Source organism: Herpailurus yagouaroundi, unplaced genomic scaffold (genome assembly GCF_014898765.1).
Source record: "Herpailurus yagouaroundi ecotype Mexico unplaced genomic scaffold, PumYag 142, whole genome shotgun sequence".
Classification (NCBI taxonomy): Eukaryota; Metazoa; Chordata; class Mammalia; order Carnivora; family Felidae; genus Herpailurus; species Herpailurus yagouaroundi.
The window spans coordinates 17,499,511-17,509,402 of NW_024412397.1; the positions used below are offsets into that span (position 1 = coordinate 17,499,511).

At 48.2% G+C, this 9,892-nt stretch overlaps 1 protein-coding gene and 1 long non-coding RNA gene across 8 annotated transcripts in view; one reads left to right on the forward strand and one right to left on the reverse strand.

Moving 5' to 3' along the window:
• ALPK2 (alpha kinase 2) overlaps positions 1–9,892 on the forward strand; it is a 123,805-nt gene that overhangs the window by 21,530 nt on the left and 92,383 nt on the right. The window lies entirely within an intron of this gene.
• Positions 4,268–9,892, reverse strand: part of LOC121032876 (uncharacterized) — a 26,848-nt gene continuing 21,223 nt past the window's right edge. Inside the window, exon 3 of the long non-coding RNA XR_005791569.1 lies at positions 4,268–4,660. This is a non-coding gene — a long non-coding RNA (uncharacterized LOC121032876). The remainder of the gene's footprint in view (positions 4,661–9,892) is intronic.

The window sequence follows — 9,892 nt, forward strand, 5'->3', positions numbered from 1 at the left end:
ATTTTGCATAATGCTGGGAGTAGAGATGAACAGCATAAACGTTGTGTATGCCCTCATCAAACCTCAAGTCCACTTCCAGTGTTGCCAAGGCCTTCCCCTCCCCCCTCTTCATCCCGTTCCACTTAGAATCCATCTCTACGGTTCACAGTAATTCTAGCTACCCATGGCTCTGTCTAGCCTCAGACATTCTCTTCTCTTTTGCACAGGCCCCCCTTTGGTGTTTATTTATTGCTCAGGATTGACAGTTCGGTAGATTTGGGCCTCCAAGGTGCGGGAGACTTCTCTGTCTCACACTAGTGTATCCCCTAAGGAGTGGTACAGTGCACCATAAATATTTGTTAGGAGGATGAGTGGAGAGATGTTGTATATATACCATACATATATGTGTTGTTAATTTAGATCAGCATTGGCGAACTTTTTCTGATTATTTTTTATGTTTATTTATTTTCGAGGGAGAGAGAGACAGTGTGTGAGCAGGGAAGGGGCAGAGAGAGAGGGAAACCCAGAATCTGAAGCAGGCTCCAGGCTCTGAGCTGTCAGCACAGAGCCCGATGCGGGGCTTGAACTCACAGACTGCAAGATCATGACCTAAGCTGAAGTTGGATGCTTAACTGACTGAGCCACCCAGGCGCCCGGCAAACTTTTTCTATAAAGGGCCAGGTAGTAAATATTGTAGGCTTTGAAGGCCTGATGGTCTCTCTCACAGATACTCAGCTCTGCCATCATAGTATAAAAGCAGCCACAGACAATATGGTTTTTTTGTGTGTGTGCGGGGGAGGGGGGGGAGGGGTATGGCTGTGTTCCAATAAAACTTTAATTACAGGAACAAGTAGGGGGCCAGATTTGGTCTGTGGGCCATAGTTTGCCAATCCCTGTTCTAAATGGTAAGATCCTTGAGTATCTACATGCTACCTACTTCTTTGTACGTTTTCCACTCTTGCCATTGTCCCCCTGAACATTCAATCCGTATTTCTTGATTGATTAATTTTAGTCTCGCACTAAGCTAAAATATTATACCCACGTTTTTAGCCAGAAGAGAGGCTTAATGAATATTCTTTTACTTATGGAATGCCATTTAAGAATTGTGGTTTGTTATTTGCTATTTCTACAGGACCAGAAATGTAGGGAAAACCTGTGTTTGTAGGGTAAGGGAGTTAAGGGATGGAGGGATGAGAAGGCCAAGATGACACCCCGGGGCAGGCAGGCCGGTTAAAATGGGAAGAGAAATTTAGGAAGAGAACTTGAGCTGTGGACGGGGAAGGGAGTCCTCATTCTCTTCGCAGAAGTCCAGCGGGGCTGGAACAAATCAAGACTTGAGATGACAGAATGTATTCTTTCCAGACTCCTATTCTGCCATTTGGAAAAGTAACCCTCCAACTGGGAAAAGCATTCGGTCCTGGTATAAGGAATTTTAGTGAGGCCATGCACTAACAGATGTGGTTGCATTTTTGTGTTTAGTAGTAAATGAGCTTTGAACGTTCTAACTTTTTACAGCAGTTCTGGGCCATAGCTGCCCATTAACATGACCTAGGGAATTTTTAAAACCCCCTAATGCTTGGCCTTCAACTTTGACTAACGCAGTCTGGACCCCAGATGATTCCAATGTAATTGCCCAGGATGAAAAATTCCTTACATCCTAAAACATTCACCTGCAAAGCAGTTTGACTTCTATCAGTATGTTAAGTGCCGGTTAGGAAAATGAATGTTACTTTGTGCAAACGCCCTTCAAAGATTTAAAGTGGGTTGTTAGTTATAATGCTGGTCTCAAATTTTCTTGCCATTATGAGGTCACCAGAAGCCACCAGATTAACTCATAGTTCCCCAAAGGAAAGTACTTTTTAAACATCTACCTGAGTTTAGTCTTTGGGTCATTAAATCTGCACTCTTAGGTACTGAAAAGCTCTTGTTCCTGTGTTTCCCACGTTTTTGTTTTTGTTTTTTTTTTCTGGGATGGTAACCCTGATCTGCATTTCTGCTTTGTGGCCAGGAGCTAATTAATCGGCCTACTGATCTTCCCCCTTTCCTCAACCGGGCAAGAGTGCCTCTGGGTCCTCCCGTGTTCTCCTCTCATACCCCTCTAATCTTGTAACACCGTGTACTTTGGACAAGTGAGAACACTTGGAGGAGATTGATCAGTGCTGTTGTGACCTTTACATACCACAGGTCAAGTGTGCTTGGCAGGCAGGGGAATGGAAAGCGGGGAAAGCATTCCAGGGGACAGAGACATCAATAACAGCATGATTGGCGCTGTGCCGTGAAAACGTTTTTTTGGTTTTTTTGTTTTTCCAAAAGACGTGGGGGTGGGGAGGAAATGCAAATGGATGTTTTCTACCTCAGAGAAAGCAAGTTGGAAGGAGTGTGTATACAAAAGAGGAATTGTGGTCTGTCAGGAGCACGGTTCAAAGAAAGACAGGTGAACAACAGATAAAAATCTGTCCAGGAACCCACACCTAGGGCGAGACACTCCTCTCCACGGCAAGGAGGCCTCTCCATGGTCATGATCAAGTCCCGCTGTGCTGAGAGAGCACAGATTACCAGAGAGGCAGGAGGGAGGGTGGGTGGACTGGGCAGGCAAGTGTGGATGGAGGGGGGGGGCTGCCCTCCTCAGCTCACCCCTACAGATGACCTGGTGGTGGGGACGATGGCCAGGAGAACTGCACAGTCACCATGAGCCAATCTGCTCATGATGTGTATGGGTTTAATAGCGTCCCCCCCTCGCCCCCACCCCTCCCCTGCAAATTCATGTTCACCTGGAACATCAGAATGTGACCTTATTTGGAAATACGATGTCTTTAGCTGTAGTCATTTGAATTAAGGTGACATCACCATGGATTAATGTGGGGTTTAATACCATGACTGGTGTTCTTATAAAAAGGAGAAAACAGACACAGACAGGGGGGAAATAGCTGTGGGAAGACAGGCAGAGACCGCAGTGATTCGGCCGCGAGCCAGGAAATGTGAGGACTGCCCACCGCCACCACCACGGCCACCAGAAGCTTAGGAGGGGGCGAGGCGAATCTTCCTTAGAGCCTTCAGAGGGAGCATGGCCTTGCCCACACCTTGATTTTGGACTTCCAGGCTCCAGAACTGTGAAACAATAAATTTTTGTTGTTGCCATTTGCCGACCTTGACTTCTGTGATAACGTAGCCCTGGCTCCCAAAATACCAGCTGAGTTCACCTGGGCGGCCTGGGAGGCAAGGGGGCAAGGAGGCAAGGAAGATTTTTCCAATTATGCCTCAAACCGGATATCGATTATTCGAGATTTTGATGGAAAAATCGATATGAAGGTTTCCTGGGTCACTTGTGTTTTACCCCCAGGGGACATTTGGCAATGTGTGGAGATATTTTTGACTGTCACAGCTGGAAGGGGTGCTACTGAGTAGAGGTTAAGGATGCTGCTAAACGTTGGACATTGCTACGTTGCTAAACGTTGCCCTCCCCACCACAAAGGACTCGGCCCCTCTCCCACTGTGGTTCTCCAGGCCCACTGGTCCCTTCCCTGCAGGGGACAGCACAGCACTCAGATGCCCGGGAGCTTCGGGGACAAAGCCCTGACTCCTGAAAACAGCTGCTCTTTTCTGGAGTAGGTCACTCTCTCCCTGCTGTTTCCACCCCAGAGGAACTTTCCCAGAGGCCTTCTTTGAGGCCGCGGTCAGCACTAACGCAATGTTGTTTCCCTGCCCATTAAGCTTTCATTTGGCTTCTGTCTGTGTCCTGACTGGACAAAGCTCCGTGAGGACAGGACTCTTTGCTCACCATCTGGTCGATATTGGCTGTGTGAAGCTAGTGCCTTCGGCCTCGCTTCTGTCCTCCCTTCTTCGTTGGCAGGTCAGCTCGTAGGGGCAGCAGGGACCGGGATTTCTGTTATTTCTGATCCCCGCAGCCTCACGTGCTTGTCAATGACGACACACTTCTCCAGGTTCTTCCTCCAGGCCCACATTTCTGCGGTTGTCGTGCCCTGCGACGTATTAGCTGTGTGGCCTCGAGCGAGTCCGTGAACTTCTCTGTGCTGTGGTGTCTTCATAAAATGATTTCGGGGGACGGTTTAAGTGAGATTCTTCACGCAGAATGGTCAGCAACGTGCGTGTTAGGCTTGTAACAAATGCTAACTAGTTAGTAATTAATATCATTTTCCTGCCCGCTCCCTGCAAGCAGCATGGTTCCGGAATCACTCTGAAAGAACCACTCTGCCCTAGCTTGTAGTAGCTGTATTTAGAGCCGGGATCGTTTTGTATGAATGGTTTTGAAAAGTGTTCGAATCAGTGGTGGATTTTCAAAGATAGGAAAGACGTGGACATTTAACAGGTGAGCAGCGACCCACACGGAGAAGTTGAAGCTGTTTTTCTCATACATGTTTATACCCGAAACCCTGTTTGGATGGTTTTTTTTAGATGGTGGAATCTGTGACTTTAATGATGTCTTAGCCTTTTTAGTTATTCCTCGTGTCTAGGTGGACAGCCCCCAGGAGCGCTGGGACACTGTGTTATATTCCCGAAGCGTCTCTGGTGTGTAGAAAGAGTTGTCAATACGTGCTTGTTGTCTGAGCCAAAGACTTTGGTTCCTGGAGGTCATCACCCTCTTTCTGTACACGATCACCCAGGGAAAACCAAGCTCCTTGCCAAACATCTAAAACACATGCATTGTTGGTCGAGAAAGAGTCTGGGCAAATAAGAATAGGAAAATCAGTTAAAAATATCTCTATTCCCGAAAGAAACGCTTCAAGGCACATATCCTGTTAACAGTAGAATTGTCACCATCAACTTTGCTCACAAAGGACAGGAGGTTATTTGCACCATGGAGAGCAAGGATCTGAAGCCAAGTTGTCTGGATTTAAATCCCAGATCTTACAAACTGTACCATCTGGGGCAAGTTACTTAGCCTCTCTGAGCCTCAGTTTTCTCATCTGCAAAATGGGGATAACGATAGTACCTGCTTCATAGGATTGGTATGGGGAGGAAACCAACACGTGCAAAGAATTTAGAATAGTCTGTAAATAATAGTTATTTTATGCAATTTGAACATAGCCCCACAATGAACTTAATTTTGGAACTGATTTAAAAAAAAAAATAGGGCAACTTGGAGGTAAGAAGGATAGCAGAGTTTGGCATAATAGCCCCGCCCCCCCGCTATTTCCCTCTCGGAGGATAAAATATAATTAACGTGTTTCATCAAGGAACCATGGGGTAGAAATAAAGATGACTGAATCTTGTTATGTCTTGGCTAAGACAGAAAAGGCATTTTATCCGAGGTAGGAAAGCATTTTGTGAACTTCGTGTTCCCTCGAGCTTAAGTAGGTGTAATAAGTCTTAAGGGTGACTGGGAGAACTTTCGGCACCGCGAAGGCCTCTGTGTTCCCAGCACGGAGCCCAGATGGCATTCTTCTTGAATGAATTCAGCATTCCACTGATTCCTCAGACCTCGCCTGGAGCATTTCTTGAATGAGTCCTGAGGGTCTGATGAGAAACTCCCATTCAGTCCCCAGGGTGATAGTTCCGTGCTGAGAATCCACAGCCTGTCCTGACATTCTGGTTTTGACTTTGGTTAGGTAAGTGTGTGCATGGTTATGGGAGCCACACTGTGGGACGCTCATCTTTTCCTGGGGGCTGGATTTGGGCCATTGCTTCCCCCCACGGTGCTGGCTCCCGGGGCAAATCAATGCTAGTTTGGGAGCAGGTGACAGATTGATCCAAGAGCCCCTCCCAAGACGTCAGGGCAGCGAAAGGTGCACTCATCACTGGAAGTTGGACATGTGCTAAATATCTTTGTAAATGCCACTCCATCAACACCTTCTGAGGATTTAGAGCAGACCAGTAACACTAGGGGAGTTTTGGGCCAACTGGGGTTCCGTCTTAATTTGTAATCAGAGTCGTGACCCAACGCTTCTGATGATCGACGCGATGGGGAGTCTCGCTGATGGAAAAATCACGGCGTTAGTATTAGCAATCATTTGACCGACGCCCTCTTTAAAGGGGGACATCGTGAAGAAGGTACTTGGCAAGGGCAGACAGCTCCTTGAGGGAAAAGGGGGAACCAGTCAGGCCCTGTGAGTCCTGGCATGGGCTTTGCTCCACCTCTGAAGGGAGAGGTGCAGGGCAGGGGGTTGGGAGTGGGGGTGGGGAGGCACTAAGAACAAAGTTTGGTTTGGGAACATGTGTCTTTGTCTTGGCCAGCACACCCCTATTTTCCGCCTCTCGTGCACTTAGCCAAGGGCTTCCATGAAATTTACTTCCACCTTTGCCCCATCACACCTGGGGGCTTCTCTTGCCTCTGCCTCCACCCGCCCTCCTCGTCTTGCTCTTAGTTCTCTGGGCTACTTGGACCCCGAACCTCCTCTCTGCCTGCCTCCAGACTCTAATCGCTTCTGAACTGCCTGGATTGCCCTCTCCCTTCTTCTGAGTCCTGCAAGGTTGGTCCAGTCCCAGCATCTCAAACTCTCAGCCCAGACCTCAGCCCGAGCCCCCCTCATATGGGTGGGAAGGCCAACCTGAGTACCTCCTCCAGGCCACACCTGAGCCCCAGATGAACCCAAGAATGAGCTGGACCTGTGAGAGGGGGTTGGACCCGGCCTGGTCCACCTGACCCTGCCTGCGTTAGTCAGCTCAGAAATTCCACACGCTGGGGGGCTTACCCAACAGAAATTCATTTCTCACAGTTCCAGAGGCTGGAGTCTGAGATAAAGATACCAGCATGGGGGGTTCTGAGGAGAACCCTCTTCCAGGCTGGCATACAGCTGCCGTCTTGCTGTGTCTCTACATATGGTGAGCAAGCTTTCTGCTGTGTCTTCTCATAAGGGCACTAATCCCACCACGAGGGTCCTATTCCCATGGCCTCATCTAACCCTGACTGCGTCCCAAAGGCCACATCTGCAAATACCATCACATTGGGAGTTAGGGCTTCGACATAGACATGTTAGGGGGACACAGCTCAGTCCATAGATTTCCCTAAATGTGGAAGTCATCGTAGCCATGTACGGGGACAGGCCTAGACCAGGCCAGTGGAGGCAGATATGGGGCTACTGAGTAAGAGTCAGGGATTTGCAACACTCTGTGAGGCCACATGTGGGTATTTATGAGGGATGGCTCAAGGGTTACTGCCTGGGGTCAAGTCTTGGCCCTGCCTCTTAATTGGGCATGTTGCTTATCTTCTGTCTGCCTCAGTTGCTAGACGTGTGAAATAGGAATACTAATAGTATCTACCTTGCTGGGTTGGGTCAAGATTAAATGAGATAATACACATTAGGCTTTTAGAACAGTGCCTGGAACTTAGCAGATGCTTAGTGTTTATTCTTTCTACTCTGAGGTCTGTACTTTGTTAGACACAAGTCATTCTTGGTCATGAATTTGCAAGTAGAATCAGGCTGCCTGCCCATTTCAGAGAAGATGGGGTCAAACAGATCTCTGAGTTCTTGAATGAGAATCTTGGTGCAGATTCCTGAGCTGATGTTAAGAAGCCAGGCTTGGGAGGCCTGGGTGGCTCAGTCGGTTGAGCATCTGACCCTTGATTTTGGCTCAGGTCATGGTCCCAGGATCATGGGTTTGAGCCCCGCGTTGTGATCCCTGCTGAACATGGACTCTGCTTAAGACTCTCTCTCTCCCTTTCCCTCTCTCTCTCTCCCTCCCTCCCTCTACTCCTCTCCCTACTTGTGCACTCACGTTCTCTCTCTCTCTCTCTCAAATTAAAAAAAAAAAAGAAGAAGAAGCCAGGCTCAGGCTAAAGACATGGGCTCTACCTGGGTGGTCAGGGCAGGTGCAAAACTGTATGTGAACCTTGGGGCAATTCTTTTGTCCAGATCTTGATGCCTTAACTCATTTCTGAGCCATTTCCGAACTCAGAGACATGAGCCAGGTCTAGCAGCTTGCTCGCACATGGCCTTGCACTTTGTCTTCCTTCTACGTGGAATGTTCTCTCCCCACACGGCCCCATGGTTAGTTCTCATGTCTGCTCCAACTCCCCTGAGCACTAAGACCTTCTCTGACCCAGCCACCAATAGCACTGTCTGCCCCCAGCATGTCCTACCTTTCTTATCTCGCTTTATTTTTCACATAATGTGTGTGTGTTTGTGTGTGTGCATATATATGTACATTTAACAGCTTTGCGTAGGTGTAACTGACACACAGTGAACTCTACACGTAAAGTGTCCAATTTGGTTTGCTTTGATGCATACACACACCCGTGAAGCCATCACCATTATCAAGATGAACGTATCTATCACCCTCAAACAATTTCCTGTGTCCCCTTTGCAGCCCGGCCTTCCTGCCTCTCTCTGCCCACTGATCCTCACACGGTAACCCAACGGCCTTCTATCACCGGAGACTAGTTCATGGTTTCTAGAGTTTTATATAAATGAGATCACAGAGCACGTACTCTTTTGTATCTGGCTTCTTTCACTACACATAATTATCTTGAGAAGCATCTGTGTCCTCTGGTATGTCGATAGTTCATTCCTTTTATTGCCGACCAGTTTTTGTTTTTGGTTTTGTTTTTTTAGTGTTTCATTGTTAGGATCCACCAGAATTTGTTATTCTATTGAAGGTCTGAGCCCCACATCTCAACCCTCCTCTCCTTTCTTCCCTGTAACAGGTCATAAAACTTCTGTGTGAAGGGTATATTTCTGGTGCCAGGGCGAGGGAAGACATTTTTTTTTTTTTAATTTTTTTTTTTCAACGTTTATTTATTTTTGGGACAGAGAGAGACAGAGCACGAACGGGGGAGGGGCAGAGAGAGAGGGAGACACAGAATCGGAAACAGGCTCCAGGCTCCGAGCCATCAGCCCAGAGCCTGACGCGGGGCTCGAACTCCCGGACCGCGAGATCGTGACCTGGCTGAAGTCGGATGCCTAACCGACTGCGCCACCCAGGCGCCCCAGAGGGAAGACATTTTTATCAGTAGAGACAGGGAATTGGGGGCCAAGAAATCCATACAAACCTTGTCAAACTCATTCTTACCTTCCTAGTTACTTCTTCACCATTTGCTACCTCTAGCCCAAACCCTTTTGTCTTATCGATTCTTCACAAACTTACTGGTTCTTTGTCTAAAAGGTATAAAAGGCTCCTGCTCTTGTCACTCCTTTGGGTCTTCATTCTCTTGGGAAGGCTCCCCCGTCCATGCAAAAATTCAGTGTATGCCTTTCTCTGTACCACAGCTGTCCTCCAAAACAGAATCTACTAACGTGTGTGCTGGAGTATAACTCAAAAATGAAAGGCAGATGTGAATCCGTCCTTGTCCTTGTCAGTTTAATTTTCAGACTCATCTAGGGACCCTCCCAGGGTCGAGAAAACTGTATCCTTCCTTGCAGAACCATTCCATGGGCAGCCATGTGAACGGGGAGGACGTGATTTGAATTACTGTGGCTTCTTGGTGGTCGGCCAGCTGTTAACTCTAGAGGCCACGCTGTTTAAGAGGATTGCGAAGCCAGGAAATAATAGTAGAATTGTAAAATAATTTCCTCCCGGCTGCCAGGGGCTCCACCTGCTCATGCCCAGGTCCCAGGCGATGGGAGAGCTGCAGAGGTGTGGTGAGATGGCCCAAATGACAGAGCGGGACCTAGCAAGCACCACGCCTCCGGCAGAATGGCAGACAAAGAGACACAGTCACATGGTGATGGCTTCTTCCCTGACCGCAGGTCTCCCAGGATGCTTTTGAGAGAGAATTTCTCGGGTCTGATTTCGTGCATTCTCCCTGCCTGGGTCCAGCAGTTGGTTTAAAAAAAAAAAAAAAGATATATATATGCAAAACCAGCTCTAACACCCACATTCCTGCCTGCCTGCGGGGGCAGCTTGCCAGGCGTTTGCTTAGTGGGAACTCAGCTCAAATTGAGCAGCAAGTCGGGGCGCCTGGGTGGCGCAGTCGGTTAAGCGTCCGACTTCAGCCAGGTCACGATCTCGCGGTCCG